The sequence below is a fragment of the Argopecten irradians genome, chromosome 5 (genome assembly GCF_041381155.1).
Source record: "Argopecten irradians isolate NY chromosome 5, Ai_NY, whole genome shotgun sequence".
Lineage (NCBI taxonomy): Eukaryota > Metazoa > Mollusca > Bivalvia > Pectinida > Pectinidae > Argopecten > Argopecten irradians.
Genome location: NC_091138.1, coordinates 29703462 through 29715519, shown reverse-complemented (window position 1 = coordinate 29715519; position 12058 = coordinate 29703462).

The following is a 12058-nucleotide window of genomic DNA, read 5'->3' as shown; positions in this document are numbered from 1 at the left end:
CTCGTAGTGCGTGTACCACTGTCGGCGTTCGTGTATCCTCGAGATAGTCGACTTCCCAGTAGTTGGAGTAGTAGTCCAACGTGACGAGATACTCTTTGTTATTGAACGTGAATAAGTCCGATCCTAGTTTAGCCTATGGTCTGTCGGGTATTTCGTGTGACACAAGCGTTTCTTTAGACTTTTTATCGTCAAATGTCCAACACATGTCACATCTTTCGATGTAGTCCCGTATCTCTGCGTTCATACCTGGCCAGTACACTATTTCCCGAGCTCTGCGTAGACAGCCCTCGATGCCGATATGTGACGAGTGTATTTTTGCTCTCACATCGGGTCGTAGTGATATCGGGATAACTGCACGCTCGCCTGGGAAGATGATACCGTTTTGCACAGATGGTTCATATCGTATGTTGAAATAAGGTTTCGCTTAAAAACTGGGTCATGTTTATAGATTCAACGTTCTTGAAAAACGTAGACGCGCTTTCTTCACCTGTTTGTGGCAGGTAGGCTCGGTTGAGTGTGTCTGCAAGGTACATTTTCTTTCCCGGGTGATACACGATGTCGAAATCGTACGTCTGTAATCATAGAAGCATGCGTTGTAGTCGCTTTGGAGCACACAAGATGGATTTCTTGATGATCATTTCCAGTGGCTTGTGATCGCTTTGTACTTCACGAATCGTCCGTACGCATACTGATGAAACTTTTCTAGCCGAAACACGACTGCTAGCAGCTCTTTCTCGATTTGAGCATATCTCGTTTCGACATCCGTTAGCGCGCGGCTTGCGTAGGCAATAGGTTGACCATTTTGCATGATCACATTGTATGGTTAGCTCTTAGTACCTTAGGACAGGTCGGATTTCAAAAGATCTTTGATTTTTTTCATTGCTTTCTCATGAACGGCCATCCAACACCATTCAGCGTTCTGAAGTTTCATTTTTCGAAACGGTTCACATTTGTCACTCAGGCCGGGCACGAACTTACTTAGGTAGTTCACAAATCCGATAAAGCGACGGACTCCGGCGACATCTGTCGGATTAGGCATCTCGGACACGGCCTTCACTTTTTCAGGGTCTGGCTTCAGGCCATCCGCGGTGATAAAGTGACCTATGAATTTCACTTCTCGCTTGCGAGTTTGTCTTTGTTTAACTTTATGTCTTTTTCATGGCACCGTTCTAGTAAAGCACACAGCTTTTTGTCGATAATGGCCTCCGCTCACTGTCTCCTTCTCCGTAGATCAATATGTCGTCGACGATACTACGGACGCCGGGTAAGCCTTCGAAGGCTTGGTTCTGTCGGCGCTGGAATTCCTCAGGGGCCACGGAGATTCCAAATGGTAAGCAGAGCCAGCGATAACGGTCAAAGGGGGAATTAAACATTGTCAGCATGGAGCTCTCGTCATCGAGTTCCACATACCAAAACCCGTTGGGTGCGTCGACAACAGTGAGTAATTTTGGATTTATCTTTTGGGTTTATACTAATTCTAAGTTTGTCTGGTTTCAAAACTGTCACCATAATTGACACACAGGGTGTGGGCTCTGTTACCAGGGTGAGTACCTCCAGAGATTCTAGACAGTCGAATTTGTATCAAGATGTCGATCGATGATATGGGTCCAATGAGACGGACAAGAGCTCATCCTTTTAACTGTGCTTTATTTGGACAGCATGGCATAAACGCTTGACTACACAACCTGATCATGATCTTGATCACTTAAGTGTTTTACATATATCAAGAGTATAAACGCCGGAGCGTATGACTGACTAGAAATTACGGATAATTATAAGTGATAATGTTACATTTCCTTTTTTTAAAAACTAAAATTATTGAACGAATGATTATTCGAAGATTTATCGATGTAACCAAATGTTAACCAGTTCATCATATTCCTTATGACTACAACAATGCAATTTAACAAGTTCTTAAACACACGAGTTGTGTCGGTGCACAGCTTTAACTTTGTTGTCCAATTTCTGTACACATAACACCACTATTTACATATCCATTCGGACTGGTGGTTTGGAGACGCGTCCACTTCAAGTAACCACAATTGGTGCTTGAGCAGTTTCCTTCTGGATTAGTTGCTGATGTGGTTCCACAGGTTTCGTTGGCTCTGGAGGTTTCGGTGGTCCAGAGGTGTTTCCAAGTCTACAAGAGTTATCTCCCCTTGGATTTGACAGAATTTGATCATCCTGCAGTGGTGATGGTTCATAATCATGAACCAGAGGTGGTTCCTTAGTGGACCTATGGTGTTTCCGGTTCCTGCGAGGGGAAGAACCATCATCCATATGGACATTGTACGATCGAATCCCAACTTGTTTTTAGACTATGCCGCGTTTCCAAACTTGGTTTTTTGCGAATGGCTTAAGTCGTATTTGGTCTCCTGGGTGAAGTTTTGGAAGACCACGCGAACCGACATTGTAGTTCTTTTTCTGACATTTTCGTTCACACACATGTCTTTTTTTACCATTTCCGCGTCAGCGACTGTTGGTTTTAACTGAGTTTCGGAAAATGACAGAATGGTTTTAGTTCGCCTGTTCATAAGCCTTTGTACAGGACTTGTGTTCGTTCCTTGTGTAGGAGTATTTCTCAAGTCGAGAAATGCCATGAATGGGTCAGTACCTGCATGTTTGGCTTTCTTCGTGAGGTTTTTTGCTGTTTTGACAGCATTCTCTGTTTTCCCATTCGACTGCGCGTGACCGGGACTCGAAGTAACATGCATAAATTCCTACTTCCTAGAGAATTCTTTTAATTTCGCTGAGCAAAATTGTGGAACGTTGACAGATACTACTGTGCCTGGAATCCCATGGCGGGAAAATTGTGTTTTCATACAGTGAATTACTGACTGAGACGACGTGCTTTCGTCCAACCTGTCCACTTCAATGAAATTACTGTAGTAGTCCACAGTAACAAGGTAGTTCTGTTCACTGAACGTGAACATGTCAACACCAAGCTTTGTCCAATGTCGTGGTGGTGTATCATGTTGTAATAGGGGTTCCTTTGTTTGCTTGTGACTGAATGTATTGCATGTATCGCACTTACGGATGTAGTCCTGTACTTCGGAGTTCATTAATGGCCAAAACATAAGTTCACGCGCTCACCTCAGACAGCCCTCAACACCAATATGGGAATTTGCATGCAGTTACGCCATGACACTCTGTCTGAAATTTTTTGGTATTACTGCCCTTGAGCCTCGATAGACAATACCATTCTGGATAGAAAGTTCGTCGCGTATGTAAAAATGCGGTTTGGTCTCCTGAGAGACTTCGTCCTTGTTATCAGGCCAGCCTTCCAGTGTGACCTATTTCAGGAGTTGCAGGTCACGACCCTTTTGCCGTTTCATACTGTATTTCAGATTTTTTTCTGATCCGTCATAGGCACAGTCCACCATGTCTATGTCCTCAATTTCACGTTCAATTGAGCTTAGAATTTCAAAGACTTCATCAGCGCACTGTTCGGTTTCAGTAGAAATATGTTTCTCATATGCTCGCGAAAGAGTGTCTGCAATGTATAGAAGCTTTCCTGGTTTGTAGCAGATGTCCAAGTCGTATCTTTGCAGCCTTAGAATCATTCGCTGAAGCCTTTTAGGAGCAGTTACCAGATGTTTCTTTGATATGATCTCCAGGGTTTTGTGGTCACTTTCGACAATGGCCTTGCTATCATAGGTATACTGATGGAATCGTTCCATCCCGAAAACGACAGAGAGAAGCTCTTTCTCAATTTGCGCATAGTTCTGTTCGGTCTTTGTAAGACTTCGACTGGCATAAGCGACTGGTTGGCTGTTCTGCATCAATACCGCACCGAGGCCGGTTTGAGAGGCATCACACTGTACTGTAGTGCAAACTTTTGGATCAAAGTATCTCAAAATAGGAGCTGAAGAAGCAGCGTCCTTAATTTTCTGTAGAGGTCTTCATGTTGGTGCGTCCACACAAACTCTACTTCTTTGTTGACAAGTTGACGAAAAAGTTTACACATGTCACTCAGGTTGCTGAGAAACTTTGACAGATAATTGACAACTCACATAAGCCTTTGCACTCCTTTGACGTCAGTCGAACTTGGCATATTTTGTATTGCTGCGACTTTTCCTGGATCAGGCTTGAGGCCTTCTAAAGTAAGTAGGTGACCAATGTAGGGTATTTCTTTAGTCCAGAGCGTGAATTTATTAGGGGTCAGCTTCATACCCTTCTCAATGCATCTCTGAAGTAGTTTCTCAAGTTTACAGTCATGGTCTTCTACTGCCTGTTGATCCTTGCTACCTTCTCCGTATACGAGAATGTCATCAAACACTGGTTCTACACCATGTGTATCCCTCACCAAGGCACCTACACGTTGCTGAAAGAGTTCCGGTGCAGGGGAAATACCAAAGGGCATTCGTAACCAACAGAAACGACCTAATGGAGTTTCAAAGGTTGTAAGTTTGCTCGACTTCTCATCAAGGACAACATAACAGAATCCGTTCTTAATATCACACACTGTGAATATTTTTTGCGTTCCCGAGTTTTGGCAGAACATCTTCTATCACTGGCAATGGGTAGAAACTCCTCTTAAGGGCTTTGTTAAAGGGTTTGTGACACAAAAATCTTTTTATAGATTTTCTGATAGTTTGACCCCATCAATGATGGCTAACACACGTTTCACAGCAAGCACTCCGCAAAGCTGTTTATCTACTTTAAGGGCAGTAGGGGTAAATTGGTGCGGCTGAGAAAACTTTAATGAGCTAGCCGGTCACGTGGTACCAACGCGTCATTCGTTTCACCATGCTCTGCTGTCTGAGGTAAATACTGTATATTTATAGAGAAAAACTACAGAGTCTTCTAGTATTTTTTAAAATATCTGCAGTGTAAAACAATGACAGTGGTACCCTGCTTTTGATTTTGTTCCTGACATTATCCCATACCAGTTTGAACCTTTGATGAACAATGATAATTCTCTTTCTACGGAGAAGGGGGTAACATCCCCAGATGTTTCAGATGCTGATCAAGAAAACCAAGAAGGTAATCAAGAGGATCGGTTGACAAATTAAACACAGCACCTATCATTATTTTAATTATTCATCAAATAATTTCTTTTTAATAAGTGAATATAATCTGTAATATATCTTACATAATGAATTTTTTTACATTAAGATCATCCATTGAGAACAATTAATTTCTCCTTTTATTACATTATAAATGCATTAACCTAAATGCATTTGTGTGATTGATAGCAGTGACTTACGACTTATATCATTACTACACTAATTTTACATATTACAAATATATATGTATCTCAATAAAATCTCTTTTTTAATAAACACCAATGATAACAATGTGTAATACACTTTATTACTATGTCAATAAACAATTGAAGAATGCAATAAATGAGGATTATATTCTTAACAACAGAAGAATGTATAATAATGACATTGGTTACAACTATGAGACAAAGATAATTACATGGTTCAATTACCAAAAGTCATTTTTTTCCATTTTATGTTGTGGATGCATATTTAGTTATATTTTTTATTTTCAACAGGTGTTCATGTGGTTTCTGTGATCCAATGGTTACGGAATCGGAATCTACGGTCTGCTGTCGTGAGATAAATTCCACAGTTTTCAATAAAAAACATTGTTTATATTCTTATTAATTTTTCCTATTGATGTATTTACTATTAACGAAATGTTACTTTTGTTGCAATATTTATATACATTACATCAATCCTCTTCTCGATATAATGTATTCATATGACTATACAGCCAGATACTATTACTGATATTATGCAATTATTTATTTAATAATGAGTACTGAAGCATTCGTATGAGTAATTAAGTAGCTGGCAATGGTGATGATGAATTGTCCTTAAGTTGATACCAGCAAACACACATTTGAAACAAGCACATTCAATGTATAATGTTTACTAACAAACAGGGCTGACTAATTATAATATTAATGTACAATAAATACCATTATCAGGTCATAGATGATAGGTCACCTTTTCAAACATGAATTAAATTGACCCTGAAGTAATTTAATGCCTCCACAGTTATCTTATCTTATCCCCATTTACACAAATGATGATTTTCTGTCAGCTCAAACTTGACACTTATGTTGTGCAACCATGTATTTTGAATACTCTTCTTCTTTGGGGGAAGCGAAAGAACTTGTTTATAAAACTTATTTTATTTCTGCGATTGTTATAGCAGCCATAAGCAGCACATTGCACCACACTAAATTTATAATGACAGCCTGTAATTATTTCTGTAAGTTTAAGTGATAAGATAACTGTAAGTTTAAGTGTTAAGCTCTATTGGTGTCTGTCTCATCAGCAGCGGTGAGCCAGTCGGTGAACCAGTGACGTGTGCTGGCTGACAGCCTCGTTATCGCAATAAATTTTTGCATATCGGTCAGCTGCCCAGATGGCCCTATGTATAGCCTGGTATCTCAGTGTGTGTATTTTCCATCCCCATGAAGTGGGGTATTTCGGTGAACTTAAAGGGGGCCCAATCTGTAGACAACTTATCACTTTTTGTGTCACAAACCCTTTAAGGGGTTTGGGGTCTATACAAATGTGTATTTTATTGACAACCAGACTTGACACCCAATCCGTAGGTTCGTTGAGTCTCTCAATCACTTGTAGATTTTCGAGTCTCTTCAACTCCGTTTCTAGCTTTTCTTAATAGACATTATTAACATCGTTTCTATACGTTATGTGTCAACCGATCGGCATATACGGCGAGTTAGGAGTGCTATATATTTTCAAGAAATTTTACATGCTTTCTCTTAATCTAATAACAAGAAGTCATGTAGTCGTAAAATCAAGCTGCTGCCTTTATTGGAATAATCTTTGGCGTCTGACTGCAAAAGCGGCACAGATTTCAACAATTGTTGAGATATACGCTCTTGGATGGCGCCACAGCATTCCGATAATACGGTAGATTTTCATACTGCGTATGGCATGTTCTACTCTAACTCTGTATTTACTCAAAATATTATTGAAACGTTGGCATTTTCGACGCTGTCTAACATTTCTTTGCAACATCTGCTGTTGTTTGTATGGTGTGATAAATGGGTATCTGTTTGGAAAAAATTTGTCTCCAAGTATTACACAATCATTCGGAAAATCCAGCTCCATGTTTGCACCTATATTTGGTAAAAAATTTCAAAATTTGAGCGTCATTTTGGTGACCAGGAAACCCACTTCTTAACAAACCGAAGAATGTTATTATTATCTATGATAACTATCGTGTGGATACAATGGCAGTGCCTGTGACCACTATAGTATAGGGCCTGTGGCTCAACACCAGGTCTATATATTCGATGTGATGTGCCGTCTATGGCACCTACGGCATCTGGTAACTCGGACCAAGTTCCTCTCATACTGTTCCATTCTTGTAAAGTTGGCCATGCAACCTGGTCCGCAAAGACGTCCCACATGATACATCGCATTTTTTTAAGTTCGTTTCCAATCGTCGCGCATGACACATCAAATAAAAGAGACAACACTGATAATGATCACAGGGGGCCAACTCAATGAAAATGGATATTGTCATACATTTTTTTGTGTTTGGTGGATGGAACTGATGAGTATATATGACAGTCATGTGAATTTTTTTCGGAAAATATGGGATTTGAAAAATTATTAAAAAATCGGGATATTTACTACAAAACAGAGAAAGGGACGACAGTCGCCATATTGGATTTTTTACCCCCACCTCGATTAAAGTTAATTTTTTCACAACAGTATACCTTTTTTCCCAGAGTCATAGTCACGCATCAGTCCTCCGATAATACATGATCACACACAAACCATGCAAATGCATATAAACGATGTCTATATAGTCAAACGCAATATTTTAATCCAAAATTACCGGCGCTTTCTGACTTGTGACATCGAAAGCAACGTTCTAGTGAAGAGCGATTAGAGTGACTTCCCTTGCAATGTCATTCAATGGGTTTAGTCAGAGGCATTCCGATACGTTTTAATATTCAAATTTTCCGCGAAAACAAACGTATCGGAATATCTCTGATTAAACCGATTGAATTACACTGCAGGGGAAGTCACTCTATAATCGCCTCTTCACTAGAACGTTGCTTTCGATGTCACAAGTCAGAAAGCGCCGGTAATTTTGGATTAAAATATTGCGTTTGACTATATAGACATCGTTTATATATGCATTTGCATGGTTTGTGTGTGATCATGGATTATCGGAGGACTGATGCGTGACTATGACACTGGGAAAAAAGGTATACTATTGCGAAAAAATTAACTTTAATCGGGGTGGGGGTAAAAAATCCAATATGGCGACTGTCGTCCCTTTCTCTGTTTTATAGTAAATATCCCGATTTTTTAATAATTTTCCAAATCTCGTATTTTTTGAAAAAAATCACATGACTGTCATATATACTCATCAGTCCATCCACCAAATACAAAAAAAAAAAAAAAAAATGTATGACAACATCCATTTTCATTGAGTTGGCCCCCTGTGATAATGATGGATACGATCTTAGCCAAATCATAAATAACATTACACGGTTACGAGGTGAAAGTGTGTGCTCCCGGGTTTCTCTTCGCAAAGCATGTGCAATATTATTAAGAATATCTATTAAAGTTTCTGGCGTTTCCCCGGTCGACTGAAAAAATTCATATGGATGGTCAGCAAATATACTAAATACATCTCTTCCCTGCCAGTGTTTTCAATGTTACCAAATAGCCTATTTCTTATGTTTGTGATAGGGATCCGGGGGCATTTGGTTGATGAGGAACAGCAAGGCAACCAAAAGTTGTCTAAAATCTACATCTGGTGGTGGTACAGATATAATAGCAAGCAAAGCCCTTCCCCTTCCTGGATCCATTTGCTGAAATCAAGCAAAAGCATCCATGAACAATGCCATTCATTATCGGTGTCCACAATCTGATCTCCAGCAGGATACATTTTAATATCTACATTTACTTGTCACTTATAATACATAAACGAACCAAGCCAAATTGAAATTTATAAGGGTATAAATGGCAGCCAAAACGTGGACATTATGACTCTATAAAAGGGACAAGTCAGTCAATAACAGAATTAGCCTCATTGAAATGTCCCTTTAATGTTGAAATAGCAATGTTTAACTGATCACCATAAAATATCTTCTCAATCCTGTGCAGTCTATCGTTGTTGATAAACGATTTTCCGAGTGTAACGTAAACTATCTAATGCAGATACCCCCAATTGATGTTAATTATGTAAATCTAACCTCTTCTTATTATGTTAATAAAAGCTTCGTATGGAATATATGGCTTATGTAGATGCTAGAGCTTTGCCGCTATTGCGCAATATGCAGCAGTATACATCTTATATTTGCATATTATTCAAAGAAAAACGAGAGGTGATTTTCGGCATTTTCAAGCTTCCATACTTACCGGACAACCCATGCGAGATTTCGAGTACGAGCAGTTAACATGAGTAAGTATATGTCTCCTTAAAATACATGTATATGTTTTCCTTTTGTGGTAATAACGGGATATACTTACATTTTAAGTAGGAAAAGGTATATTCTCGCCAAAGAATGACAAACAGTGACTTTCAAATGATGTTTAGATCAACGTATAAAACTTCTTAATCGCTCGTGCAACACACGTCTGTGTCACGTACTGATACACGTGTTGTTACGTGAATTATACGGATAGGTGACGGGTATACAAATCACAAGTACACTTATATATAATATAGCATACTTAATGATGTGAAGAACATAGACTGTTTAAACTAAAGGAAAGAAAGAAATCAAATAAAAATTCATAAACAAAAATTATATTACATGTACGTATGTACATGTACATGTATGTGTGCCAACGTCTTTCATATACATTTATATCTTGTCTATTCTTGCAGGTGACACGATTTTAAGCAAGCGAACGTCAAAAAATGTACCTTTTGGAAGACAGGAAATTCTACTACTTCTCCGAGCCTATCAAATACATCCTTGTTCTTGGGCTGAAATTATCTCCGAAATAATTGATAACAAAAATCAGCTTCCAGTATCAGCTCGCGAGTTGTACGACACTGCTACAACAAGTCAATTGAAAAGTAGACTTTCCACAAAGTTATCAAAGCTAATGAAAGAACCAAATGATGACGCTGAAATCAGGTAAAAGCACATTAACACATGCACAAATATAATTTAATCTTAATAAAAGTAACCGCAAATCATACTATTTCCCCAGACGGAAAAAATTAAGCTGACAAAATTAAACTCATGTGAATGTCTATAAAATACAAATGTACATTGCTATACAATCGGTTGCGTTCCCTGAGCATCAGTAATAAAAACAAAAGACGAAACTTTGAGTAGCTCAGAACCGGATGTAGTTCAATGTACCAACAACAGGACGAAGATAATCATGTCAATTAAAAAAATACATACTTATAATACATGTATATAGTATAGAATGAAAATACATATTTTCAATTTTCTTTTGTTTCATGTACATATATGTAGCTATATGCATGTAGATTGATTACGTTGCCTGTACATCTACTTTATACTAACGATACAATTTAAATTTCAGGACTGAAATAAAGGAAATTAAAAAGTTGAAGTCACAGCATGTGACTGAAAAGACCAAGGAACCAGGGGATGGAATCGCACATGAGGATAGCAACCCAACTGCCGGACCCTCATGCCCTGATACCAGTCGGAAATCAGCCACTAATAAACGGGACCGTATGGTGGATTTACTCCCATCAGACGAAGAGATTCCGAAAAAAAGGAAAAAAGAAAAGAAAGATTCATTAGTCTCTATAATGATGAAAAACCAAAAGGCGTATAACAAGTTCATTACCAAAAAGGTTCCGAAACTGCTTCAAGTCTTTGGTATTGAAGAGTCATCTAGCTCTGATAGCGATTGAATAAATAAAATTGAAGAAAACAATTCTGTGCGTTGGAACTATTTTTAATTACCGATATGAAAAGTGATCATGTTATTTTCCATAATACAATATTTGTTCTACTGGGAAAGGGTTTGTTAGAAGTTTGAAATGTTGTACTCAGTTCCATTTTACATATGATTCCTGTTTGCAATGGCATACTTTTGATAAAATTCATTTTATAATTTGAATGTACAATGACAGTACATGTATATCGTAAATGATGACAACATTGGTGGGAATAATTTAACGGTTTGTCAAGTTACTTGGGTTATGAGGAAACAATACAAATATGTTGATAAAAATTCAATTTAAATGTGTTTTAAAAAAGGCGATAATATGCGCTGTATAGTTATGATATAAAATTATGCAAACAATAATAATGTATTCGTCATTAGATCGTATTAAGCGTCTTACTATCGGAAATGATGTTCATGTCTCGTGCAACTTTGAAAAAAAAAATAAAAAAAAAAAAAAGGAAATTTTCCTTTCCGTGCTTCGAACACCCGACCGGGAACTTTGTTTGGGTAACAAGTACGGTAACCATTACGCCAATCATATCCACATACCAATCGGTTTAATAATGTTTCAAAAGGTGATAATATAGGTTCAATGTCTTCGACGACGTCCGAGCAAATACAATCCCCATTTAATCATTTTGAGATGACCCCTGAAACAGTCGAAGTTGGTCTCGGAGTCCGTGTCTGAAGCGTGGTTAGAAATGTCGAATAGGACGTTAATAAATCAAACAAACAAACAAAAATTTTAACAAAATGAAAGCGCTGCACGTCGCCCCGGTACCGAGATATTTTTTCCGTTTCTTTATACAATTGTTAATTTTAAAAATGTTTGTATCATATATAAATATAAAACATATATGTATTGTTTACATTTTCCCCAAATTCTATGAAAAACAGCAATATACACGTAATGTTACGTCAAAATGTAAACAAAGCCATGTGTTTCTTTAAAAAAAAGTAGCCCCTTTACGTTGCATAGAATATTTTCATACGCAAGTTCAAAGTTACCATGCAGTTATGATAAACAATATCGGCTAGTACTTACGTATATGTGATCAAGCCTAGCAAGTGTAAATATATATGTATGACAGTATGTATGACAGTAAAGTCTGCTTTAAATTAATTGCTATTGTAGATCAATGACAATGAGATGA